The sequence below is a fragment of the Lagopus leucura genome, unplaced genomic scaffold (assembly GCF_019238085.1).
Source record: "Lagopus leucura isolate 7727_CA_CO unplaced genomic scaffold, USGS_WTPT01 Super-Scaffold_100004, whole genome shotgun sequence".
NCBI classification, from domain to species: Eukaryota; Metazoa; Chordata; class Aves; order Galliformes; family Phasianidae; genus Lagopus; species Lagopus leucura.
The window spans coordinates 10,394,682-10,420,504 of record NW_024962264.1 but is presented as its reverse complement, the minus strand read 5'-3'; the positions used below and the strand labels follow the sequence as shown (position 1 = coordinate 10,420,504).

Here is a 25,823-nt window from a genome sequence, read left to right as displayed (position 1 = left end):
TGGTGGCACTTTTTCCTCAGGAATTCTGCTACAGTGTAGACTTAAAATTGCATATTTCCACAGGCTGACTGCTAACAGTGAGCCACAGCACCGAATCATTGTACAGCTCGGTGCTTTAGTTATGAAGGCACCTTGACCGTGAGTCAAGTTTTTGTAAAAGATCTTAGAAATTCAGGTGATATAGGTAGACTGTTTCACTAAACATAATTATTACGGCTTGAGGTAAATTGTGCTTGGACAGTGTTACTTTTCATCTATGTAATTTGTAATATAAACATGTAAGACAAACATGTAATACAAACATGTATTTGTTCCCATTTGGTAGCCCCAGGATCTGTTTCTAAATTCTAAGTGTCCTTTTTCAGAAACTATAATCGATGTTCCCAATACTGGTTAATACCTCTGAGACAGCTTCATGAGTATAAGTTGAAGAAAGAGAACCAAGTATAAGATTTTTCTAAACAGTTATAAATAGTTATTTGAATAAAAATAGAGTGTGTCTTTTCTCGAAGGGATTGAGATATTCTTAGTTTACGTTCATGAGGACGTCTCCATTCATGTGCTGGAGTTAGTTCTGCCTACCACAGAGCACAAAGGAAGGACTTTTTTTTCAAAGGCAGTGGAGTGACAAGACGTTCCTTCACGTGGTGATCAAGTCATTTAGATAGGGGCAGAATAGCTACATGGAGTTGAGAGAGTAGAAAAGCTGAATAATCTGACATCTGTCAAAGCTGATGGCTGTGGGAGTCGGTTGTGATGCGATTGAATTCAGGAGAAGTTTTACTCCTGCGAATTATTTGAAGAGCATCCTTTAACTGCTCTTTTTACTTTCAATTGACTAAAGCATTTATGAGTATGTTCTTGACAAAATACAGGTGGAGAAGCACAAATTCATGCTTTCAACCTATGTATATTTTTGCACGTTTAACGTAACTAGTTTTGCAAATCTGAGAAGTATTGCACAGTTCTGTTCAGCTGTAGGCAGGTGGCAGAGTGGCCCCAAGAAAGATCTTAAAAGAAAACCAACAGAAAAAATAGTTCACTGTTTCAAGCATCACTAAGACTACATGCGTTTCTTAGTGCAGGAGTGCAGGTTTTTGACAAAAAACAGCACTCACCTCCTGCAAATTCTGGGAATATAAAAAAAAGTTACAGCTTTTTACTGAAGAAGAGAACGTGGACAAAGAATATTTTATGGTCATTCATTTGGCAATAAGCAACAAATACAAACAGATCCTTTCTCTGAAAGATATACTGTAAATGGTCAAATATCAAAAGAACTAAATGATTTCTTTTTATTCCCTTATTGCAACAACAGTATGGTTAATTAACTCCTTGAAAATGTGGTCTTTGGGGCTGTTAAAGGTCTCTAGAATTCTCTTTGTTGATCCCGCTTTGCCATTCTTTTGACCTCTCATTACAAGGGTTCTGAAAATTAACCATCACTTGGAGAGAAATGGAAGGCAGAGGAAATGATGGATTTTATTACTGAGAAAAATTCGTCTTGAATTTTTGAATTATTTAGAGTAAAGAAATAAATCTGAAATACATAAAGCATGCCTGTGTCAAATTTGACTAATATTAGCAAATGAACCATTGTCAAACCTGTATTTTAATTCACAGGTTCCTCAAGAAGTTTTCAAGAAGTCATCTTTTGCTCCGTCAGTGAAGTATTACCCTGAGAAGATGTGGGAAAACAGAACGCAGAGCAAGCCCTGGACAGAAGGTATGAATAAAACCTGACTAAGAGAATGGTCCAGAAGGCCAAAGATATCTGTCAGGATAAAATTCACAGGTTGAGATAAGATCTTCAATAAATTCATGTGAGCATAAGGAAAAGCAGACAACTTCAGGCATGCAAGGAATTACATTTTGTGTGTCGGAAAATTTATCTGATTTTTCGGCTACTTACACACACTGCCAATATCTTCAGGCCACACAGAGCTACAGCAAAATACTGCAAAAATGTCTCAAGCTTGCACAGAAACGCCTTTGTAAAGGAGGCTTTAAACTCCAAATGTAAGGCTTACTTGATTGAAAACAGCTAACATCTAGACCCCTCAGTTAGAAGATATTGTGGATTCATCCGCAGACACACAGATAATTTCTTTTATTGATGCAGTATCTTTTAATCAAAATTATTCCAAAATAAGTACTAAATTAAATTAAATGTGTAGTGAGAAATGACAAGTGAGGGAACAATGGGAATTGCAGCTTAAGTTTTCTTATATCGACAACAAAAGTAATAGAGGACGTTAACTGTAAGGATTTCTTGGTAGTTCTGCATTAAATGTAGCTAGTGCTTAATATGAGATTTTTCTCACGCTGGTTAATAAATAACTTTTATGAAAAGCTTGATGAGGCGCATATAGTTTCACGCAGCACAGAAACTCGTAAAAAATAATAAATATTGCAAGTTTTTGCTTTTAGTGAAGGGATTTGCTGGCACTTCATTCCTGAATGCTTTCAGGGTATTTGGTATACAGATCTTTATCTCATTAGCTCTGGTAGCCAATAAACTGCTTTTCATATTCATTTATTTGTTCTAAACTGCAGTGGTTTGTAACCCGAACTTCAGGGCTGCTTCCCTGGATATCTCTCTGGCAAAGCCAGTTTGTAAGTTACAGTTCAATCCGAGTTGTTATTACTGTTCAAATAATGTAGAAGACTAGTAATAGAATGTTAAACCATTCATCTTATCGGCCACATCTTTCGGTCGAACAGGAGCTATGGCTTATCTCGGCTTTCAAATCTGCATCTCTTGATGTACTCTGAGAAGACGGGCCACCTGTCATTGCATTGAAGAGTTTTACTTAAAACCAAAGCAATTTAATCTCCGAGGATGGGAGATACTTGAGACGGTCTTGAGAGATTAGCCGTTTGTTTTCTTCAGAGAAATAACTGAGACCCAGAGGAATTCACGTGGTCCCTTTTCTTAAAAATATTACAGCATCCGTAGACTATTTTAAATCCGTATTAAATCCAAGCAGTTTTTGTATTGGAATGTATTAGTCCATAGGCCTTTTACGGGGACAAAAAATGCAGCTTTGGATGGTGCTGCTTTCCAGTTCTCTTGCTTTGTTTTGAACAGTTATGCCTGCTGGTCTATTTTTCACTCCGCGTTTTCCTTTCTGAACATGACTTTTCAGCATTGAGAAGTGAGACACTTTACATTTTTCATTGTATTTTTTTTCTTGTACTTACAGTGTGTGTTTTTTCTGAAACACACAGCTCCAGAAAGCTAAGCTCCAGAAAGGTTGCATCATCATTAAATGGGGTAATAGTTCACTTTTATTTTAAAAAAGAGGAAAAAACGAGCTACTGAAATAACAAGTACTAAAATTAGCTTCTTTTCTTTTAAAAGGAAAAATGTTTTTTAAAAAAATCCTTAAGTGTTGTTTACAGAAGTCCTTTAAAATGAATACTTCAGCCTGCTTTGCATTTAGGTGACTGTGCAGCAGAGGATCAGGTAGCTAACGACTGCTTGTCCATAGGCTTCTTGACTTTATGACCTAGCCTAGTCACAGGTCACTGGTCATGATGACAAAGTGAGGAGAGTTGGGAGTCCTGGATTGGAAGCAGTGTTTTTCTAGATTAATATATTTGCCAAGCTACTACTATCGTCTTAATGACCATCATCTGCTGTGTAATAGTTACATTTGTGATTATAGGAAAAACATAAATTCTATGTGACAGTCTGAAAGTGTAGAAAGGAACAGCATACAAACATACATATTTGTCAACTCAGTTAGGGGGAATCAGGGGAAGTGGACAGGAAGAGAATTCTTTTTCAACTGAAAAATGCTAGCAGCGCTAAAGAATTGTCCCAGATTTATTTCCCTGAAACCTTATGGGAAATTCTACCTTTTTTTTTCCCCGTGAAACTATTTGAAATTTCAAATGTGATTCCTATTCCATGCGGATAAAATGAGCAAGACTAATTTTTCACTTGTTGTGGACTTGAGATTTTGCAGGGAAAAAAAGGCAAGATTTTAAACAAAATGCCTACTTGTTCTTCTTCGGTTTTGTTTTTGCTCTAGAAACTTGTTTCTCCATGGCCAAATTTTTCATAACTCTCTGCTAGTGAATTTTTGTTTAACGAGGCACCTGGAACTAGTTACTTCTGTAAACATGTGTTTGGAGTCTAGGTTTAAAGCCCTTGTAACAAATTCTCACATCTGATGACTGCTTGATGTCACTGCATACTGCTTAATATCGCTTTAAACGGCCTAGATTAGATTGCTAAATCAGTCTGCTTTTATATTGGATATATTATAAATGACAGCTGAAATGACTTCAGTGTAACACATATCTTCTTGATGTCATGGGCCATCAAAGCAGCTTTTAAAATAGTTGCTTTTGATCTCGTATCAATAGTGCAGAAGTTCAGTCCTTGTCACTCTAGCATGGACACATACAGCATATGGCAGGCAAACTTTTGCTTCTTAAAATGAACAGATCTGAAGAAAATGGTATAATCTGGATATAAGTACTGAATAGGAGAACTGAACAGGAGGAGAAAGCAACAAGTGCAAAAATCAGTAACGTGCACGTGTATTTAATGAGCTAACAGCTTTTAATCACAGCATCTAAATTCCAAGGGCAAGAGCCCAATCACCTTATCTGGGGTAGCACCACTACAAAGTGTCTTCCTGTCCACGTCCCTGCAGAGCATGCTGCAAAGCTCACACTTCAGTTTCTTTAACGTATGAAGCTATGATTCTATCATATGTATGATTCTATGATTCTATGATTCTGTGATTCTAAGCTCAAATGCTTTTGGGATCAGAATATTTGTCACGTCTAGGCGATCGCCATTAATCGCAACCGGTCAGAAGTTCAGCCTCTCAAAACTGACCTTGAGGAAAAAGCAGGCTGTGGAAAGGAAGGCTATTGGCGTGGTGCTCCCAGAAAGCTCTGTGAGATGACGTTCTGTGGAGTGTAGGACGCCAGAGTGCCAGAGGAAAGAGACAAGAGGCATCAATGTAAGCAGAACCTGGAACTAAGTCATGTATGAGATAGCAAGACTGTTAAAAACCTACATCACCAGGAAGGGGGAAATGGAGGCAAAGGGAAGGGAAGAAGTAAAATGCTTTAAACTGAGAAAATAGATGCAAGCATTTTCTTCAGGTACGAAGCGCCTCGCCACTAAATAGTAGGAGACTAACAGGGTATAACTTCAGATCCTCATCTGCCCTTTTGGAGTATCAGTTCAGGTAAACCTGAATGAGAAGCAGATGGCAGCAGAGGAATCCTTACGTGGATTGCGGTCAATCCACACTTACAAGAAGCTGTAAACTGTCGTCAGGAAATTACATTTATGGAAAGCAGTACATTGTCATTCTGACCTGCACAGTCACGATTCTTATTTTGAGACTCCTAAAGGATACGGGAGGCAGGGGGCAGACAAAGGAAAAAATACACCTTAAAATCCAAGCATTACGAACTGTCTGATGCAATTGATAAACTGCTTGTGAAGCAGCAGCGTTTCATCACTTGGTTGTAGAGATGGGCCAAGGTAAACAAGTCTCTGCTTCACAAAAACTTCTACTGCCTTTTGATTTCACAGAAGTAACTATTAGGACTTGGATTTAATTTTATCTAAGCCACCAGAAATGTTTTCTGAGTATGGCTAGGTTCGGGCCCAGAAAAAATACCCTGTTTGATAGCATTTGATATCCTGTTGTCATTTGAGCTCATAGTATGTTTAGGGGAAATGTTTCATAGTGTAAGAGTTGCATTCATTTACAGTAGCTGAAGAGCAATTCTCTTACTCGTGGCTATTTTTATCTGTGGTAAATTACCACGATGGGAGGACCACAGTTAATTACAAATGATTGGGATGCTGAATATACAAATATCTGAGTTGCTAACATAGTTATACAAAGTACTTTTTTTTTTCTATTGCTTCAAAATTTTTGTTCCTCATTTCTTGTGTTCTCTCTAGTTGCATTGTTGAAAATAATTCCTTGGTTGAAAGAGAAGGAAGTAAAAAAAAGAGGATAAAAGTTTTCCAGGTTTATGGGGAGTTGTCAGATAAGCTGCATATTGCGGTTGCCAAGGGCTTAGTTATTTAATCAGAGCACGTTTTGCCATTACCTTTAACACAGTCAGGAAGTGACTGAGTGGAACCCAGTTGTGACAAACAGTACAGGTTTAAAACATCATTTGCAAATTGCTCTTCGCTTACGTAAAACTTTCCGGATTGAAACCTGAGAAGAACATTTGTTAATGATCAGAATAAATGAAAATGGCCTTTTATATAAACATTCTTAGTTTTGTTTTACTGTTTTGTTACAGATCTGTCTTAGTGTGCAAATTTGTATGATAATTTTGCATTTGGAGGCATTGTCCCATGAGGAGCCAGCTACAATTTCAAAGACCATCTTTGCTACTCAGAACTATTCCATTTTGTAACAAGCACTTAAACTGGGAAGGCTAGAAACACTGACTCGTTCAGCAGAATCCCTTGTCTTCTGCCTCGCGTTTGCCCAGTCAGGGGCCGCAGAACTCATACCCTTTTTTCTTTAATTACCCTCATCTGTTTGAGAAAGCAGGCATAATCAGTTTTAAGCGGAAGGCTACTTCCAGAAGGCTCTGTTAGTTCCTTACACTATTAACTTCCCAGAATAATTGTTTCGGGAGCGTGGGTAAGCAGAGTTGAGTCAGTCAGGTAGGTAGCACTGGGGGAAAGGAGCCTCGCCTGGACAGCGAGACGCACCAACCTCTGTGAGCTGCGGCATTGTGTTTGGAACTAAGTGAGACTTTCTCCCGTAGCAGTTTGAAAGTTTAAGCATGAAATAACTTGACATCGGTTCCTTTTTTATAATTAAGCATTGTGCGTTTTCCTTTTTGAGTGCCGCGGTCCAGGATTATAGTTCTGTATTAAAGCTAGGAGACAAATGGGCAGCTACAAAACGAATGACGAGACTTCAGCGGGGAGAAACATGGCTTTTGTTCCTGTTTTTCGGAGTTTTTCAAGTTATTGTTGTAACTGGACCTATGAATTGTCTGAGAAGGATTAGACACAAGTGGGATTTGTTAAAACCACACATTTCAGATGTAACAAAGTAAGTCAACAGTGAAGCTGAAGAAGTTGGATTTCCAAGAAGTCTTTGAAAACAAGGGATTAGGTACTGCTCCCATAAAGAAAGCATGTCAAAGAGAAAAGATTAGTCCAATGATTTTAGGCCTCACTGCCCATAGAGTCTTTTAGGTAACTAGATAACGCTACATAAATCTGTTCGCTGGTTCTCCTTACCTCTGTAAATCGCACTGATCCTTCTAAATCTGGATGCTGTATAAAGCAAAGCACTGACAGCGCCCACACGTAGATCTAACAGTGGGGTCTATTACGCATCAGCTTTTGAGATGTTTTCTCTGGGAAAGTGAAAAAGGAGGAAAGGGGTTTCTGATTTTTCGGGAGTTGAGAAAGACAGTCTTGACATGGGCCAGCAGGCACACACTGCCTCCACAACAGATCTGTATTCAAGGCAGGCAACGGGGGACTGGCCGAGAGTCAGGGTCTGGAATTTGTGCTGATCTAGCGGGTGCTTGCAGCCATTAGAAATGAGTAAACTGTTTAAAACAGTCTGCTGAGTTACCCGACTAAACCTTTTTACTGAATGCAGCTTATCTCTGTGTTTTGATTCTGCGATCTGAATTCCCTTTCTTATGTCCACGCCTAGCAAAAGACCTGTATCTTTTTCAGGACATCAGTTGTTCAACTGGAGAAGTTGCGCGGACAAAGCTTGTATGGAAATGATGATGTGTGGACACCTACACTAGGACAGTGGGAATCTGCTCCTAATTGTCAGGGAAGATGACTTACTGCCGAATAACAGGAGGAATGCTGTTGGTTTCCTTGTAAATGTGAGTCCCTCTTTTCTTCGCCTGATTTCTATAGAGTGTAAATTAATGAATGAATGAGAACGGATCAAACGAATGGCTTCTGTTCTGACTCCATTTTAAAGTCAACAAAGCGTTATGTATTGCGGTTATTTTTTTTTTAGGTTTTTTATTTGGTTAAAAACGCCTATAAAAACAGACAAATACTATAGGGAATAGGAACTTCCCCCCTAAAATGGGCCTGTGATTATCACAAAGCTCGGATGTATACGAGAGTAACTGACAGAAGGAGGAAGGCGATCTTTGCGCGGTTTGGTAACGGCAGGCACAGGTACCAGCAGCACAGAATGCGGGTCATTGGAATAATAAGAAACGCATTCAATCTCGAGAAAGTTAAGAAAACAGGAAATGTGGGAGAACTTAGTGAGAACATGCCATGACTTGCATACTTTTATGTAAACTTTATAATACTTTTATGGCCAACCAAGTAGAAAAAAATTGAGCGTATATATATTACAAGATGATATTCTCTAAACCAGAGCTTCTCACTGCATAACCTGTGAGTGATTTTTTGAATAAAATAAATAGCCTCCAAAAAAGGTAAGTCAAAATAGCTGCATCCAGGATTATTAAAGTACAGAAGTTAATAAACTAATGTACTTGCCGTGAAACCAACGTTGGAAATGGAGGATGATTAATAACTTGAAAATATACGACTTGATAAAGGTTTTACACACAATCTAGTCTGGGAATTGTTCTCCTTGTTCCATGTTTCAAGACGCATCATTAGTTGGGGATGGAGGGAGATAATTTAGAGTGCTGTGGGGGAGTGGATTAAAGAAAGGACTTCAATGTTTGTAGTGAGAGGCTTACAGTAGTCTCTCTGTAGTGAGCTCGTTGTGATAACATGATTATTCTGTGATATAAAAACCCCCTTTCTGTCTTCAAAGAAGCTACAAATTATAGAAGGCTTAATTTTAAAGCACGTTCCTCTTGAAAGCTGAAAGCTTTTTACAGAACAAAGAAATTCTGATCCAAATTTTTATTTAGCCTCTAGTGTTGCCAAATGAGAGCACGGGGGAAGTAGTTTGCTACGTGCGATGACTCAGTGGATTTCAGCCGTTCGGCGGTGCTGGGAAGCCACTCCAGCCACTCAGGCCAATCCTACAGCCCCTGCTCGTAACACCCGAAAGAGTGAGTTCACTTTACTTGATCACTAAGTGAGAGGAAAAATAACACAACTGTTAACAAGCCCCGTTTACTGCTGTATCAAAAAGATATCTTTTGATGTTTCTGCATGGACAGAGAAAAGCTAGAATGCAGGCTGAAGGTATACAACTGGTAGCATTTGAGTAGTAGGACCCATGAAATCTATTCTCAAGTACTTCTTGTTTGTGTATCTAATAATATGACTGCGCTTATGTGTAGCCTTTTATATTGGATCACAAGACTGTATTTCACTTATCTTGGAGGGCTGCCTGTCTTCACAAAAGCTGTAGGGATATAGTATCTTTGAGAACTCTGGCAGTCTATCAGATTCGATTGAAATTATTCAATGACTTCTACAGTTATCGCAAGGAATTGTAACAGCACGGGCAAAAATACACATGAATAAAATTAGTTCATAGTTTTCTCCTTTGCATATACTAATTAATTACTTTATTTGTTATTTTTTTTAAGTATCAAACCAATCTAGTCATATCAGTTCTAGATCCAGATAGAGGAGCATAATCAAGCAAAGAGAGAAATGGAGCAAGTGACAAGCCTTGGATTTTGAGGCAGACCGTTTACAGCGGTGTTTTTATTTTGTTAACGACTCACCCATTCACGCTTTAAGGAAAGCTGCCTCCCTTGGAGGTTCTCAGTGTTAAACCGAGTGAGATCGTTCCCAGTAGAAAAGCTTGCAGAAGTCCTCAGGTGAAACGAAAGGCTAAATACAAGATGATATTTTAAAGAAAAAGAACACAAAAATATCATTTTCTGATTTTAAGTAGCACAAAACTTCTTTATCTGATATAGAGAAGGGAGAAATAGTTTCCTCGGTGTTTGTGTTAGAAAAACAATGCGGTTTACTACTGACCTTGAACTGTCTAAAAAAAAAAGGTGTGTGAGCCCTCAAGCCTCTGGCACTTCAATTTAATCAGGACCTTTAAGTAGCTGAAAATAGAGAGTGAACATGGCTTTAGGAGCTTGGAGTCACCAGCTTTCTCTGGGTGCTTTTAGAGACTTTATGATGCTTTTGATTAAAATGCTCGTTGTGGTAATCAATGGGCAGGATCATCTCAGAGGTTTTCCGTCAGGCAGCTCTCCGCTAATTCTGAGAGGAAAATACAACAGCAAATCAAAAAAACCCGCAGTGTATTTCCTTCCCACCTGGAAATGTTTGAAGTACGGGCGCCTGCGTTCTGTTTGCTATTAATAAACATCAGGTTGTTCTAATTGACTTCCTAAACTGTTGAACTGTTTTAAGTAATGCACAGTTTGTGTTTTTTATTTATTTAACCTCGTGTTTGTTTTAAATTCCCTTTCCGAAAAGGCTGTTCATGCTGGGAAGGATGCTGCAGGCTCATTTTTTGTCGCCGGGGGGGAGCGCCGCTCAGCACATCCCTGGGCAGCATGCCGCTCACAGGGCCGAGGGATGCCTGGGGAGTTAGCCAGCCCACCAGCCCAGCCACACGCGTGACGGAGAGCAGAGCGGCGTGGGCTGGCCCGCTGTTCACAAAGCCTTTGTACCTCGGGTTCCTTGTAAGGCTGGTGCCTGGGGAGTTCAGCGAAAACCGGGCTGTGTTTGTTCCCTGCTTCGCTTGTAACTTGCAATTTACGCAAACCAGATGGATGAGTCCACGCTCTGTAAGTTAGCGTGGCGATGGGAGCTTCTGACACAAAAGCAGCTTTTACAGAAAACGCCCAGTTCAGAAGTTTCAGGCTCAAGCTAGATTGCTTCTCGCCTCCCCTGCTCTTGTCTGATTTTACATGATCGGTACATGGCCAAGGAGAGTCGGCCGCATCACTCGGAAATAGCAGGGGATAAACTTTTGACTGTTGCATTTTTTCAGGTACAGCAACTGGAGAGTAAACGAACAGAGAGAGAGAATTGAAGAGAGATTTCTGTAGGTGTCCTATTTTGACTGCCTTCTCTTCCAACGTCAGTGTAAAATACTGAAGAAACCACAGCAGTCCTTTCCCAGTGTTTCTCTATACAACGTAAGTTACCCTTTCACACTTTTCTCTAACTGTCCTTGCGCTCTTTGCGCTCTCCAGTGCTTTGGAAGAGCAGGGTTGTAGAGGCCGGGCAGCAAGTCTTTGCCCGGAGCTGTGCTGTGCGGAGCAGTGAGCGCTTTGCGTTCACGTCTCTTCCCACATCCAGGTAGTAGCGGTGGAGGCCGAGTGCCCTGACACCACCTTTCCTCAGCAGTCGTGCTAGCACAACTTTGGGTGGCTGTCAGAACCTTTAAAGCTTTGCTCAGCGTTTGCAGAAATTGTTTTGTGGTTGGCAAATACAGTAGCAAATGTTTGGATGGAACCGCGTGTCGAGCTTTCCGTAAAGCGTCATGGTTTCAAAGGGGACTGTGTGATGCTGTGTAAACAGCACAGGATGTGACGAATGTTTCCAGCTCCTTAATGTTTAAAAGACAATTGAAACAGCCAAGCAGCTTGCCTAGGAAAGAAATAGCAATGTTTATTCCTGGCAAAATACTGACTCTGTTAAAGAGGACCGTGTCGAGGTATAATTAGGAGGGAGAGTTTCTTCTCACAGGCGTTAGGTTTTTTGAAGTTGGCAGCTGACATTAAGGCTGCCATATTCTGCTCAGCTTTTGTGAAGAACGAGTCAGACTGTTACCTGACGCTTAGCTCCCCTGCTAAGCATTCTTCTCTGTACCCTTTCCCTCCCCGTGCTGTTTTAATTTTATTTTACTATTTTCATAAGGCATTCTGGGCAGACTGTCAGGCAGATGGATAGATTTGAGTAAGAAGAAAAAAATTATAAGGTAACTAGTAATATACCAAGGATAAGGCATTAATCACCCTGCCGTCAAATATTCGTCAGGCCAAAATGATTGCACAAATGTCCATTTGTCTGTGTGTAACAAAACTGTGGCAAAAGCACGGTGACCAAGTATTCAGGAACTGAGGACGTGGTATGAGAGAATCTGCCTCCTGTTCCAGCCGCAGACCGTTCCTCTTTGAGGGCGACGGATTTGTTACCCAGCTAACAGTTCTGCGACCAGCTATCGTGGTACCATCATCAGAAGCTCTTTCCCTGGAAGTCCACACTTCTGCTCATACAAAAACCGAACCAGAATTGGCCAGCGATGCTAATGAGAGCTTCTGGATAATATGTATGTTTTAATGCCTTTATTGTGTGAGGTGAGTGGGATATCTGCCTTCTTTCTGTAAATTATTTTCTAGCAGGAGATCAGTGGAATTGTGATTTTGAGGCAAGGTTTGAGACAAGCAGTGTGCACGGCCCGACGGCACATGTGAATGCTGTCTGAGTTCCGCTACATCCAGCAGTACGCACGGCGTTTGGGAAGTCAGGCCTTACCTGGACCAAGGTGACAGTGCAGCTGGGGGATGTCCCAAACTCACAATAGTATTTTTTTCTCTGGCAATCTCACCCTGAAGTTCGGGTTTCCTGGAAAATCTCAGAAAATTGGTGCTTGAAGCCATCTCTAAAACGCGTTGGGTCTGCCTTTGTCCAATAATGGAATCATTCATTCGAAACTTGGATTTGAACAGTTTATATAAACACAGCGATCCTCCTGATTTCCCTGAGGAAAATCGGAGAATTAAACAAACTGAAAAGATCTGGGTGCTCTACTTCAGTGAACAAGGTATTACATTACTACAGCAAAACTATAACTTAGTCATCTGCATAAAATATTGAATATGCAGTTTTAGAGTGATGTAATATTGTGTCTAAACAGATCTAGGCATGGTGAAGTTTAGTTTGTTAGGATTATTTTGAGCCTGAAGGCGCGTGCTGTCTACCAGCATGTTTTGTAAAGTACTCAGGAGTTTATTTGGCAGAGAAGGAGCTACGGTTGGATCATTCTCTCTTCCTCTCGAGTATGCTGCATTTTATCACTTCGAAATTAACATGTTTCAACTTCTTTGAAATCCTAGTGCAGGCAAATTAGGTTTCTGATATAACTGTATGGAACTGTTAAGCAAGGGAAAGGAAGTACCGATAGAACCGTGTAGAAGCCTTTTCACAGATTATGGAGCTGGGGGCTGACAGAATGCTTTCACTTTCTCTAAACTCATGAAATTGTATTTATTTTATTTTAGTTTAACTGTATTTGTTTGTTTGTTTGTTGGTTTTTATTAATTTATTTTAGCTTCATTTATTATTTTCCTTATTTTAACTTAAAATACTTGGAAATACAAGCGTCTGCAAGGCCCCTGAACCTCTAGGTGAGGGCGTGGGGAGCGGATTCTATCCCAGTGTAACAGTGGAACAAGCCCGAGATCTCATTCTTCACCAAAAAGTTCATAACACCTTTAAAGATATACAGAGCAGTAATTAATTATGATTCCTCTGCCTATTTACAATATTGTAATTTTCTTATTACTGAGCATCCCAAGCGATATGTTCTGATTTGCGTTCGGATGGAGGAATATAACTTTGCTGAGGTTAAGAGAGGTAACAGATAACTTTGGGAAAGGGAAACCATACTGTACAAGACATTCACGTCACACAGAAGGTCAGAAGAGTTTATCAAAATAGGACATGAAACCACTTACCTTTTCAGCATCTGCTCGTCAACAAGGAATAATAATCACAGAATCACCAGAACACCAACGCTGGAAAAGAGCTTCAAGGTCATCCAATCCAACCATCCACCTCTCACCAATACTTCTCCCTCAACCACGTCCCTCAACACAAAATCCAAATGTTCTTTGAACACCTCCAGGGTCGGTGACTCCACCACCTGCCCAGGCAGCCCATTCCAGTGCCTGACCACTCTTTCAGAAAAGTAGTATTTCCTAACGTCCAGCCTAAATCTCTCCTGGCGCAGCTTGAAGCCGTTCCCTTTAGTCCTATCACCAGTTACGTGACAGAAGAGGCTGACCCCCAGCTCTCTATAACCTCCCTTCAGGTAGTTACAGAGAGCAATAAGGTCTCCCCTGAGCCTCCTCTTCTCCAGACTGAACAATCCCAGCTCCTTCAGCCACTCCTCATAAGGCCTGTGCTCCAGACCCCTCACCAGCTTTATTGCCCTTCTTTGAACCCACTCCAGAGCCTCAATGTCTTTCTTGCAGCGAGGGGCCCAAACTGGATGCAGTACTGGAGGCGCAGCCTCACCAGAGCCGAGTACAGGGGACAGTCACTTCCCTGTTCCTGCTGGCAACACCATTCCTGATGCAAGCCAGGAAGCCATTGGCCTTCTTGGCCACCTGGTCACACTGCGGGCTCATGTTCAGCTCAGCATCAATTAATACCCCCAGGTCCATTTCCTTTACACTGTCTTCCAGCCACTCTGCCCCAAGCCTGTAGCGTTGCCTGGGGTTGTTGCGGCCAACGTGCAGGACTGGGCATTTGGCCTTGTTGAAACTCATCCCATTGGCTTCAGCCCAGCTCTCTAGCCTGTCCAGATCCCTCTGTAGGGCCTCGCTACCCCCAGTTCAACGCTTCCACCCAACTCGGTGTCATCTGCTAACTTACTGAGGGTGCAGTCAATGCTCTCATCCAAGTAATCAGTAAAGATATTGAAGAGGACAGGTCTCAGCATCGACCCCTGGGGGGACGCCACTGCTGACAGGTTGCCAGCTGGATTTAGCTCTCACTACCACTCTCTGGGCCCAGCCTTCCAGCCAGTTTCTTATCCAGTCAAGAGCGTACCCGCCACAGGCTGCCCGCTTCTGCAGGAGAATACTGTGGGAGACAGTGTCAAAGGCTTTGCTGAAGTCTAGGTGGACTACATCAGCAGCCTTTCCCTCATCTCCCAGATGGGTCACTAGATCGTACAAGATCAGGTTGGTCTAGCAGGACCTGCCTTGCACAAACCCGTGCCGGCTAGACCCGATCCCCCGGTCATCCCGCACATGCTGCATGATCTCCACCAAGACAGTTCACTCTATACACTTCCCTGGCACCAAGGTCAGGCTAATAGACCTGTAGTTCCCCGGATCCTCCTTACAACCCTTTTTGTAGATGGGAATCATGTCTGCAAGCTTCCGGTCTCCTGGGATCTCAGCAGTCAACAAGGAGCGCTGACAGATAATGGCAAGTGGCTCGGCCTCCGCCAGTTCCCTCAACACTTTCAGGTGAATCTCATCAGGCTCCATGGACTTACAACAGTCCAGCTGGAGTAGTAGGTCTCTAACTGCGTCCTCCTGAATCAGGGGGGGTTCAGTCTGCACTTCAGTTGATACTACCAGGTCAGAGAGCGGAGTTCTCTGAGGATAACTGGTCTGACCTTTAAAGACAGCCATGAAGAAGGCATTCAGAACATCTGCCTTTTTCCTTTCCTCAGTGGTCACATTCCCAGCCTCATCCAGTAAAGAATGGAGATTCTCCTTAATCTTCCTCTTACTGTTACTGTATTTGTAAAAGAGTTTTTTGTTCCTTTTTACCCCAGAGGCCAGGTTGAGTTCAAGCCGGGCTTTTGCCTTTCTGATTTTCTCTCTACACATCTTAACAACTTCTCTGTTCTCTTTTTGCATCACCCATCCCCTTCTTCCACAGGAGATACATTCTCTTTTGCTCCCAGAGTCTCAAGAATAGCTCCCTATTCATCATTCCAGTCTTCATCCTTTCAGGCTCATTTTGCATCTCCGAAGGACAGCCAGCTCCTGTGCCTTTAAGTCTTTTTCTTGAGGAGTGACCAGCCATCTTGGACCTCTTTACTCTATAAGACTGAAACCTAGGGGATTTACCCTACTATTCTTCTGAATAATTCAAAGTCCACCCTCCAGAATTCCAAGGTAGCAGTTACACCGTTCCGCCTCCTGGCTCCACCATTTCATGATCAGTCTGTCCAAGACAGCTCCTGACCTCCAGATCTCCCACCAGACCTCTGTGAACAGCAGGTCTAGTGAGGCAGATCCTCCTCATGGCTCTGTCATCAACCGCATCAGAAAGTTATCCTCCGTACATTCCAGAAACCTCCTAGGAGGTTTAAGTAAACTATAAGTTAATATATAAAGTATGTGCTTCATGTAGAAGCTTTGCTGGTATTTCCAGTGTTTGTGATGTGATCCTTCATTTTAGAAGTCATGCTTGATTTCATTTGCTGCTGCACTTCATGTGAGGAAGTGCAGTTTAGGAAGTTCTGCACAGTGCAAAAGTGCGTAAGGTTTGTTCAATAAAAGAAGTTCATTTATCGTTTCCTAACGGAGCTGAGTCTGTCCAACATTTATAACTCTGTCTGCTAAATGTCTTTCTCGGATTCTTTGAAAAGTGCAAGTGGAAAAGCAACAGGTACCAGTTGCTACAAAAACATTGCACAGACCGCAGTACCGCACCCGCATGGATTCCTCACTCCCCGTTTGTAAGGTGATTTGTCAGCTAAAGAGTCAGGGAGCGATAAGCCAAACTCACTCAACTTTTGACATCCCCAAATGGCAAGTGTGCCAAGCCCGTGGAGAACTGAGGAGGTTGACGGTAGTCTACCGCGGCCCGAATGAAGTCACACCCCACTGAGGGTTGTTGTCCCGGACACATTAGAACTCCTGTATGAACTGGAGTCACAAGCAGCCTTGCAGTATGCCAACACTGGCATTGCTAATGCCTTCTTTTCCCTTTCTTTGGCCACAGAACGCAGGCCAGTTTGCTTTCATCTGCAGGGGCGCTCGGTATAACTGGAACTGTTTGCCTGCCCCAGAAGTGCAAACACAGCCTAAGCATTTGCTGTCGGTCGATACAAACCGCATTGGAACAGGGAGGTGCTCCCAGGCATCTGCAGTCTATTGACGATATTGTTGTGTGGGGGATACAGCAGAAGTTTTCAGGAAAGCGCAATGAATAATCCATATTCTTCTGCTAGCTCGTTTTGCTATTAAGTGACGCGAAGTGAAAGGGCCTGCCTAGGGAAATCAGTTCCTAGGATTAAAATGGCACGATGGGCATCGTCACATCCCAGGAGATGCGACCGCCTAAATCGCTGCTACGTCTCCACCCTGTAGCGAGAAAGAGACACCATCTTTTCTGGCTGCAGTGGGCTTTTGGAGAATGCGTGTTCCAAACTACAGCCTCATTGTAAGACATGGAAGAAGCATAATTTGACGTGGAGTCTTGAGCAGCAGGAGGCTTTGGAGCAGATTATACAGGAGATAGCCCATGCTGCAGCCCTGGGGCCAGGATGGACAGGACAGGTCGTAAAGAACATTTTCTATACTGCTGCCGGAGAGAAAAGTCCCACATGGAGTCTGTGGCAAATAGCCTCAGGAGAGACCCGAGGCCAACCCCAGGGTTTCCAGGGTCGAGCATACAAGGGGGCTGAAGAGTGCTGAAAAGAAGATCTTAGCTGCGTATGAGGGGGTTCGGGCCACTTCCGAAGCAGTCGGTCCTTTGCCCATCATGCCATGAGGTGGCCAGTGCTTTATCTTTACACTGATTGATGGATGGTGGCAAATGCCTTATGGGGGCAGTTGCAGCACTGGGAAAAAAACAACCGGCAGCAGAGGGGTTAACCTGTTTGGGCCGCTGAACTGTGGAAATACATTGCTGCCCAGCTGAAGAATATGCCTGTAAAGGCACACCATGTAGATGCTCATGTGACGGAGAGTCAGACTACTGAAGAATAACCAAGTAACTACCAGGTAGATGGAGCTGCCAAAATTGAAGTGGCTCAAGTAGACTCGGTCTGGCAGAACAAGGGTGAATTATTTCTAGCTTGGTGGGCCCATGAGACCTCAGGCCATCATGGAAGGGATGCAACATGTACGTGGGCTACAGACTGAGGGGTGGACTAATCTATGGACACTATTGCACAGGTTATTCATGACTGTGACACATGCGCCACAATTAAATAAGCCAAGAGGATGAAACCTTTCAGGAGGGAAAGGCAATGGCAAATGTATAAATATGGGGAGGCGTGGCAGGTTGATTTTATCAGCTTGCCACGAATCTGCGGTGGTAAGCATTATGTGCTTACCAAGGTGGAGGCAACCACCGGATGGTTTGAAACATATGAGGTACCCCCATGCTATCAACCGTAACACCGTATTGGGTCTTGCGAAACGAGTCCTGTGGTGACATGGCACCCCAGAAAGAACTGAATCAGATAATGGGTCTCATTTCTAAAATTCTCTTGGTTTCATTTCTAAAATTCTCTTCTCTTGGGTCAGAGATCATGGCATCAAGAGGATTTATCATATTTACCAGCTTCTGATGAAATTGAACGATACAGTGGGTTGTTAAAAACCACTTTGAAGGCAATGGGTGGTGGAACAGTTGAGCACCGGGAGAAGCATTTGGCAGAAGCCAGCTGGTCGGTCTACACGAGAGGATCGATCAATCACAGTGGCCCTCCCCAATCCAGCTCCCGACATACTGTGGAGGGAGATAAGGTCCCTGTAGTACCTGTAAAGTCCATGTCGTGCAAAACAGTTTGGTCCTTCCTGCTTCTGGAAAGGACAAACCTCTCAGTGGAATTAGTTTTGCCGAAGGACCTGAGTGCACTTGGTGGGTGCTGCAGAAAGATGGGGCTGTTCAATGTGTACCACAGGGGAATTTGATGCTGGGGGACTGTAGTCAGTAATTCTGCGTTTATACGTACGTACATGTCATGCATTTTAATTATTGCTTGTTTGTATATATACATTATATATATGTATGTATGTATATAAGCATGAGGTAATGATTTGGAATAAGGGGTGCAATGTTATGGTCTTATGACTTTCCTCCTCACATCATCGAGGCTGTTCTGTCTTTGGGCCCAGCTCCCATCTCCCTACCCTTCTCCTTTCCCTTCCCCTTCTCAGGCCAGCGGGCCTGTGTGTCCCCTGTCACGGACACAGAGTGATCCAGATAATGCTGTGACACATATTTTTCAAAACAGTGCTCAGTACAGACCGTATGTTTATGTAGTTCTATCGCTGTCATGGTTTTATGGCCTTGTTCAGACTGGCTCCGTGACTAGCAGGGTGGGGCGGGGGGACACACAGACCCACACCCTGGGAAAGGGAAAAGGGGAAAAAGGGAAAAAATGGGAAAAGGGTAGAGAGATGGGCCTAAAAATAAAACAGCGGCAGCGATCTGAGGAGAAACAAACTGAATTACTAAATAGGATATTGGATTGTGAAATAATACCCTACAACACAATATTCTGCCATGTAATTAGAATCAGAGCGAATAAATCAATGAAAATGAGAGTGTCCGAAAGCCAAAGGCCTTATTGTGACACTAAGGCGAGACGGTCCCGGGAGCTCACACACTGCTGAGATCAAAAAGGCAGGTCAGGAGATCTGAATGACTTTTACCTGCTCCCTCTGAGCAGAAACGGTAACAGCGATCAGTCCTCATGGGGATGCAGATCTGAGAAGGTCAGTAAAACTTTCCAAAATTTGACATTAAGCCATTTGCGTGGTTCAGTGGTTAAAATATGCAAATATCGACTTCTGAATTAAGATCACTTTCTCACTGAAAAAACAGTTGTGCATTTGATCATCCATTTCATCTTCCTGTGGTAGTCTTGTGTAGGCAAAGATGTACACTTTTATTATTTCAATACTGCTAGATCAATCAGTCCCTTCAATCTGGTAATTAATGTAGATGGCGAGTTTGCGGTCTGTATTTTATTGCCGGTTAGAACATGGATTAGACAAAGGGTTACAGGCTGTACATGAATTCAGCGGTGTGGTCATTGACGAACCGCAATGCTTAGCCTAGCCGGGGATTTGAAAGTCCCTGGAGATTCCGATGCGTCACTGGTACAATGAATCGCTTTCCAAAACTGAGTAAAATTTTATCCTAAGCAAACCTGATGGAAAGCCACATCAGTGCTCTGCTCTTAACTTAGGAGTGGCTTACCATGGTCTATCTCTGTGTAATCACATACCGTAAACGTGTAAAAAAGCAGAGAGTCGGTTCCGCCTCCATCAATCCATTTCTATGGTAGAAAAGCTGGTGTCGTAAAGGCTCTTAAAGATCACTTAGTGCAAACACCTCTGCCACAGGCAGGGCTGCCAGCACTAGATCAGGATGCCCAGGGCCCCATTTGACCCGGCCTCGATCGCCTTTAGAGGCGGAGCAGTCACGACCTTTTTAAGAACGCCGAGCCACTGCCTCACAGCAGTGTTTAAATTGCTGGTTTAAAGCCATCCCGCCTCGTCCTATCACTGTCATTTGTAGCAGAAATGCCCAGTCACAGCCTGAAGCAGCGATTGAGCACCTGGTGAGAAGTCAGGGCCCATGCAGGCAAACTCAGGTGCATCCAATGTACCTGAGCGATTGCAAGGGGTGGAACCAGGATCCACCCCTTCCCAGACCTCATTTAAAGGTCGGCAGGGGAAGCAGGAACCTTTTGTCTGGTGAGTTTGTGGTCTTCTGAGGGTAAGCAGCTTTTTTTCCCTTTCGTTTTTCAGCTGCTGCTTTTAGGCTCATTTTCATTTGCTGCAGCCAGAGGCTTTGCTACTCTGCTGTTGTTGTTGTGATCTCTATTACACTGTATTGTTACACAGATCATGTAAGAAGTTGATCCCCTTCTTGTTGTAAAGCTTCCTTCGAGTGCTGGGAAGGCCACGACGAGGCTTTTTCTTCTCCAAGTTAAACAAACCCGATTCCATAAACTTTTCTTCATAGGAGACATGCTGCAGCCATTAGGTCACCCTTAGGGCTTCTTCTGCACCCACTCAAACAGCTCCCAGTATTTCTCACTTTCAGGGCACAGGACTTTAGATGGGGCTTTGTGCTGGCTGAGGGGCACCTTACTGCAAACCCATTTCATTCACTGCTAAGTCCTGACAATTAGGTACGGCGTTACCTCCTCCCTTTGTGGAGACAGAGGCTTCCAACACGCTATGCGCTTTATAGGAGTTCTGTACATACTTAGCGCCTCTTTAAGATCACAGAGACTCCAAAGCGTGGGAACTCCTCTCCCAAGGTGAATGCTTTTGCCTCTCGGCTGAAATTCCTCAAAGTTACTAGCAAAGCGGACAAGGGATTTTTCCTGACAGGGATTTTTTAGTTCTGACTGTCTTTAGCTCAAGGGAGAAAATAGCTAATATTAGCTAATAATAGCTAATACAGTAACTTAGTGTTTGGAAGCCCAAGTTCAAAGCGCTCTCTTCTGTTTCCCTGTCTTTTGCAAAACTGTAAGGCTGACACAGAGAAGTGCTTCTGAGCCAGAGAACTGTGATTTGTTTCAGCGCCCCACTGAAACAGCTTTGTTTCTTTTTTTTTCTTGGAAAATTTAATTTTTATTTTGTTATCTGATTGTTAATTAATTAACTAAATTAGCTCCCAACTTCCCCTAATTGGCCGGTTACTCATTCATAAAGTTATCTGCGATCTGTTGAGAGGATGGTGTGAGCACACTCAGAAATTCTGACCACGTAAGATATTCGTGTGGAATCACACTTCCAGTGGTCTGAAGAGGAAAATAAAAAGGCAATCTGAGGGCTGTTTTATACCATGTAGAGAACCTCAGCATTTCAGTATAGGGTTACTGAAGCTAAAAAACCAAAAGCTCAAATATTTTTTGGGAGTGACTGGGAGAAGGAGGAGCAGAAAGTTCTCCGTGGTGGTTAATCCCTCAGCTGCTAGACGCTACATTTTCTTTTCGGTTACCTTTCAATTTTTTCCAAGCGATTATTCCTTTTCAAGTTCTTCTCATCATTCCACTTCTATCTGGGAAGCAGTTCTGCTTGGCTTCTCCAAGGCTGCTGTGTGTAGGTAACTTAAATGGCTTATACTGTAAGCAATAAGATGTGTAAGACCATGTCTGTAGCTCTCCTCTTTCCTTATTTTTCCTGCTTCTACCACTGGTTTTTTGGTGTCTGATACTTAAGAACCTACGAACCGTTAAATCAGGTAAAGAAGTTTAAAAGACCTACTGTTGTTCTTGGATGGTTGGTTGGTTGAGTTTTTTCGTATTTAAAAATGCCTGTACTTTGAAATTCATTGTGTACATTTTTGGGGAGGAATTCATGTTCTTGCTTGGTAACCCAATGCGATGCGTTAGTGAAATGACTGCACGTTATTATCACACGTGAGTATAGATATGGGAGAAAGTTAGATCTTCCTCATGTCCTGCGCTATTAGGGACTGATGTTCAACATAAGCAAGGAAGGATCAAGGGTCAGATTTTGGAAACAGTGAAATGCTGTTCACGGTCGCAAAGCCCACATGAGTTAAAGATTAGAGCTTTGATTTCTGTTTCACCATAACCTTTAAGAAACACTTAAAAAAGGATAAGCAAATCATTTCTTCTATTCAGAGACAGAAGAATACACTTAAAGCCAGCCTGGGCCTCTGGATAAAGAGACACTAAAGAGAGTCTTCCATTTATAAGGAAAAATTCATTATAAAGGCAGTTATTGCGGAAGCTCTCTTCAGAATGTGCGCGCCCAGGAAATACAGAAGGGGTTTTTTGGTGGTTTTAGGCCTTATACCTGCAAACTGTACTTGTCACTCAGTCATTCAGGGTATTAAGAGTGGAATATGTAGTAATAGCATCACTATGCATAAAATTTGAATATTGAAATAACTTGGATAGTAGGGGTTACAAACAGCCAACAGTTAGCAGGAGGAGATCTTCAGTCATTAGCTGTTAATTTATTACCAATTAAGGCTTCTTGTGTTATGTTCCTGTATTAGAAGGATGTGTCCATTAACTTCAACTGTCTGTTATGGTTATTAATTGCCATCTCCTTGTTTATTAACTGTTTGTCTGAGCTAATCACTGCTCAGCAGTATTCAGCCGCTTAAGAGAATGCCTGGATTACAGAAATTTCTTCACATGTAGTTCAGTTCTAAGCGTGCGTTACTTGTTTGAGTATGTAAGGAAAATCCCTGTCAGGCAAGCATGTCTAAAAACTGAACTCTGCCTTAGAAAGCAGCATTTCCAATTGCAATTCTTTAAGCCAACAAAACAGTGACCTATTAATTGGCCCCATAAGAAGAGGCTCGCAGTGTTAAACAGGATTGCTAGAGCTTGGTGGACAGTGGCTAGATAAGTTGCACAGGGCTTGTTTTCAGAGCCAGCTTTCTTCTCAGTTTCAGGATAGGGGACTTGAGTGTGGATCGAGTAAGTCTGTGGACAACACTAAATGAGGAGGATCTTTTGAGCCCTTGTGGGTAAAAGGCTTTGGACAGAGATCTCAATGCAGTAGTATGCTGTACAGTCACAGTAGCATCAAGGTTGATGAGTTTCTACACCAGGGATGGGTCCATGCCAGTTATATGTGCAGACTAGAGGATTAGAGGCTGGTGAGCCACCCCTTGGGAAGGAATGAGAGCTGCATTCCAGGACCAGTTAAACGCCAGCCAGTGGCAGGCCCCAGCCCCCAAGAGTACCAGCCGTACCTGCAGCATGTTGGGCTTGGTTGTACCACACGAGCTTTGCAGTGGCGCACCCTCGAGTGCTGCCTGCAGTTATGACCACAGCTTAAAAAAAATATATTTTATTAGAGTGTCCAGTGGAGGGCTAAAGCTCACTCTCCACAACTACAACAAAGAAGGCTGTAGTGAAGGAAAGATCCACTTTTATTCCCATGTAGCTTAGTGCTAGGGAACAGCCCTAAGTTACACGAGAGGAGGTTCTGGTTGAAAAGTAGAAGAAATTCTTTTCTACAAGAATGCGTGAGGAGCAGGAGCAGTCTCTTTTTGTTGAGATGCTGATGAAAGGGCTGCTGTTGCATTGAGTTTCACAGGTTAAGCATGGGGCAGGGAGGAGTTGAGGGTTAGACTAGGTGATCTTAGTGACCTTTTCCACCCACCTTTTTGCTTCTGTGATAGAAGACAGAGAGAGCCAGGGGGTAAAGGTTTGTGACAAGCTGCCCTGCTTTTACACTTACTTCAGCCCAGAGGAGGCTGAGGGGAGGTTTGACAGCAGGCTACAGCTCCTCACAGAGGAGGCAGCAGTCAAGCAGTGGCAGCAAGCAGCCCTGAAGGGACAGCATAGAGCTGGGTCAGGTGACAGACAGGTGGGAGACGGAGCGTCTTCCCCCTAGGGTTGCACACACCGTACCAGACAGGGGTGGCAGCAGTCCCTTCTCCAGTTGTGAGCTAAGGTAGCCTTTGGAGAACGTTCGTGGAGATGGAATTGGAGACTGTCTTGGTCTTGCACAGGGCTAGGAGTTTAAGGTCTCTTCCAAACCCGCACTTTTTGATTCTGCAAACAAATACCACATCTACACACACGTCATTGCAATGTTAAGTTTATTGATTACTTTCCTCCCAAAACTCAGTAGTACAACTTTCTGTGGAGGCTTTTTCTATTTTGTGTTCTTCTTGTCCTCAGAAAATGACATGCTAATGACCTGCAGCCATCTTCTCCTCATGAAGAAAATCACCTAGTCACTAAAATAGAGTTGCAATTACGTTAGGGCAGCATTACAGCTCAGTAAACTAGCTGCAGTTTCTATCCTGAATTTGTTATCTTACTCTGCGAAACAATTTACAGCAAAGCAAATGAATAATTACCAACTCTTCTATTGAGATACAACCCACTGCACACAAACATGTCACACAAAGGCAGAAACCAAATGCAGTTCACTTCATTTTACAGGCAAGGCAAATGCAAAGGAGGACAGCTTTGAGTTGTTCATATTACAGTTGGGGGTGAAAGTGCAGGGAAACTAACTTGATAAAAGCTAAGGTACAGGGTTTATTTGATAAGCTCTAGTTTGCATTATCTAGCTAGAAAGCAGAGAATTATCAGTGTACTTTACTTGAAAAGATAACTTAAAAAGATTAAGTTTCTTGAAAGAGTTGTCATTGCTCTGCTCTCCCAACAGGTCTCTCGCCTTCAACTTCAGGAAGCTCTACCAAATTCAAGAAGGAACATTATTCTGAAATTCAACTGCAACGCGGCACACCCAGGAAGCACACCACACAATTCAGTTCAGTGAGTAATCCAAGTTTTATACATTATAGTTTTGAAGTAGATAACTTGTTAAAATGTTCAATATGGATTTATGTCTTCCTGGTTTTGTTAGTTTGGTGGTTTTTTTTTTTTTAGAGAACATAGAAAGCTCATTTGATGATTGCAAGAGGAGTAATTTTTCTCCCCTTTCTCATCCCCTGAGATAACTAAGCTAGGGTCATAGGTAGGGAATGAGTCTTAAGTACACAAATAACCAGCACATCCTCTTTTTTTTTCCCCTGGATAAAGTCAGAAGTTTTAGTTTTGTTATTTTGAAGACAAATAGGCCTCCACAAAAACTTAAGGTAACTGCATTCAGCCATTCCATTGTAGTCCATGTTAGTAATATAGATTCCTAACAGAGCATTCTTGCCTTTGGTAAAAGCAGTGTTTCCAAAAATAATGAGAAATCTTCTAAGAAAACAGATGCATCATCGCCTGCTTCCCAGCACCTGGAAGCAACCTTAGATGTTACCAGTTTTTGGGGGAAGCACATGGAAATAGGAAGAGCTACTCATAGATGTTCTTCTTGATGCAAACCTGTAGAAGAACAGGTAAAGACATTTCTCTTAAAACAGAGGCCCAATTCTTCGCTACTTAAACAGACAATCTTTTTTAAGCCTTTACATTACCTGCCCCCTGATACAACTGAGGACTTTTCACACAAGGCATCATCTTAGATAAGGATTAAAACTTAACTAAAAGAGACATACAAATGCAAAAAACTCTCCAGAACTATGAAGTGATTCGGTCTCACAGACCTCTCACAACAAAGATTTAAGGGCACTTCCATTGTTTTATTTTTCCATTAGACTGACCTTTTTCCCCAGCTACACTTGAAAAGAAGTTGTTGAGAGCAGAGCAGCAACTTTCCTTCTAGGTAAGCAAGGCTCCCCGGCGCCCCCCTCCCTCCAGGGGAGGGCCCCGGCGCCCCCCTCC

General features: G+C 42.6%; 2 long non-coding RNA genes across 4 annotated transcripts in view; one reads left to right on the top strand and one right to left on the bottom strand.

The window, feature by feature from the left end:
* Positions 1–1,632: 1,632 nt before the first annotated feature.
* Positions 1,633–25,823, top strand: part of LOC122179572 — a 29,568-nt gene continuing 5,377 nt past the window's right edge. Inside the window, exons 1-6 of one of the 2 annotated variants that reach the window (XR_006178751.1) lie at positions 1,633–1,726; positions 7,712–7,872; positions 8,899–9,042; positions 10,905–11,052; positions 12,016–12,216; positions 24,757–24,866. This is a non-coding gene — a long non-coding RNA (uncharacterized LOC122179572). The remainder of the gene's footprint in view (positions 1,727–7,711; positions 7,873–8,898; positions 9,043–10,904; positions 11,053–12,015; positions 12,217–24,756; positions 24,867–25,823) is intronic. The other variant, XR_006178750.1, reaches the window with a different exon arrangement.
* LOC122179571 overlaps positions 24,242–25,823 on the bottom strand; it is a 3,481-nt gene continuing 1,899 nt past the window's right edge. The window contains exon 4 of one of the 2 annotated variants that reach the window (XR_006178749.1): positions 24,242–24,319. This is a non-coding gene — a long non-coding RNA (uncharacterized LOC122179571). Of the gene's footprint in view, positions 24,320–25,128; positions 25,425–25,823 lie in introns of those variants that run through there. The other variant, XR_006178748.1, reaches the window with a different exon arrangement.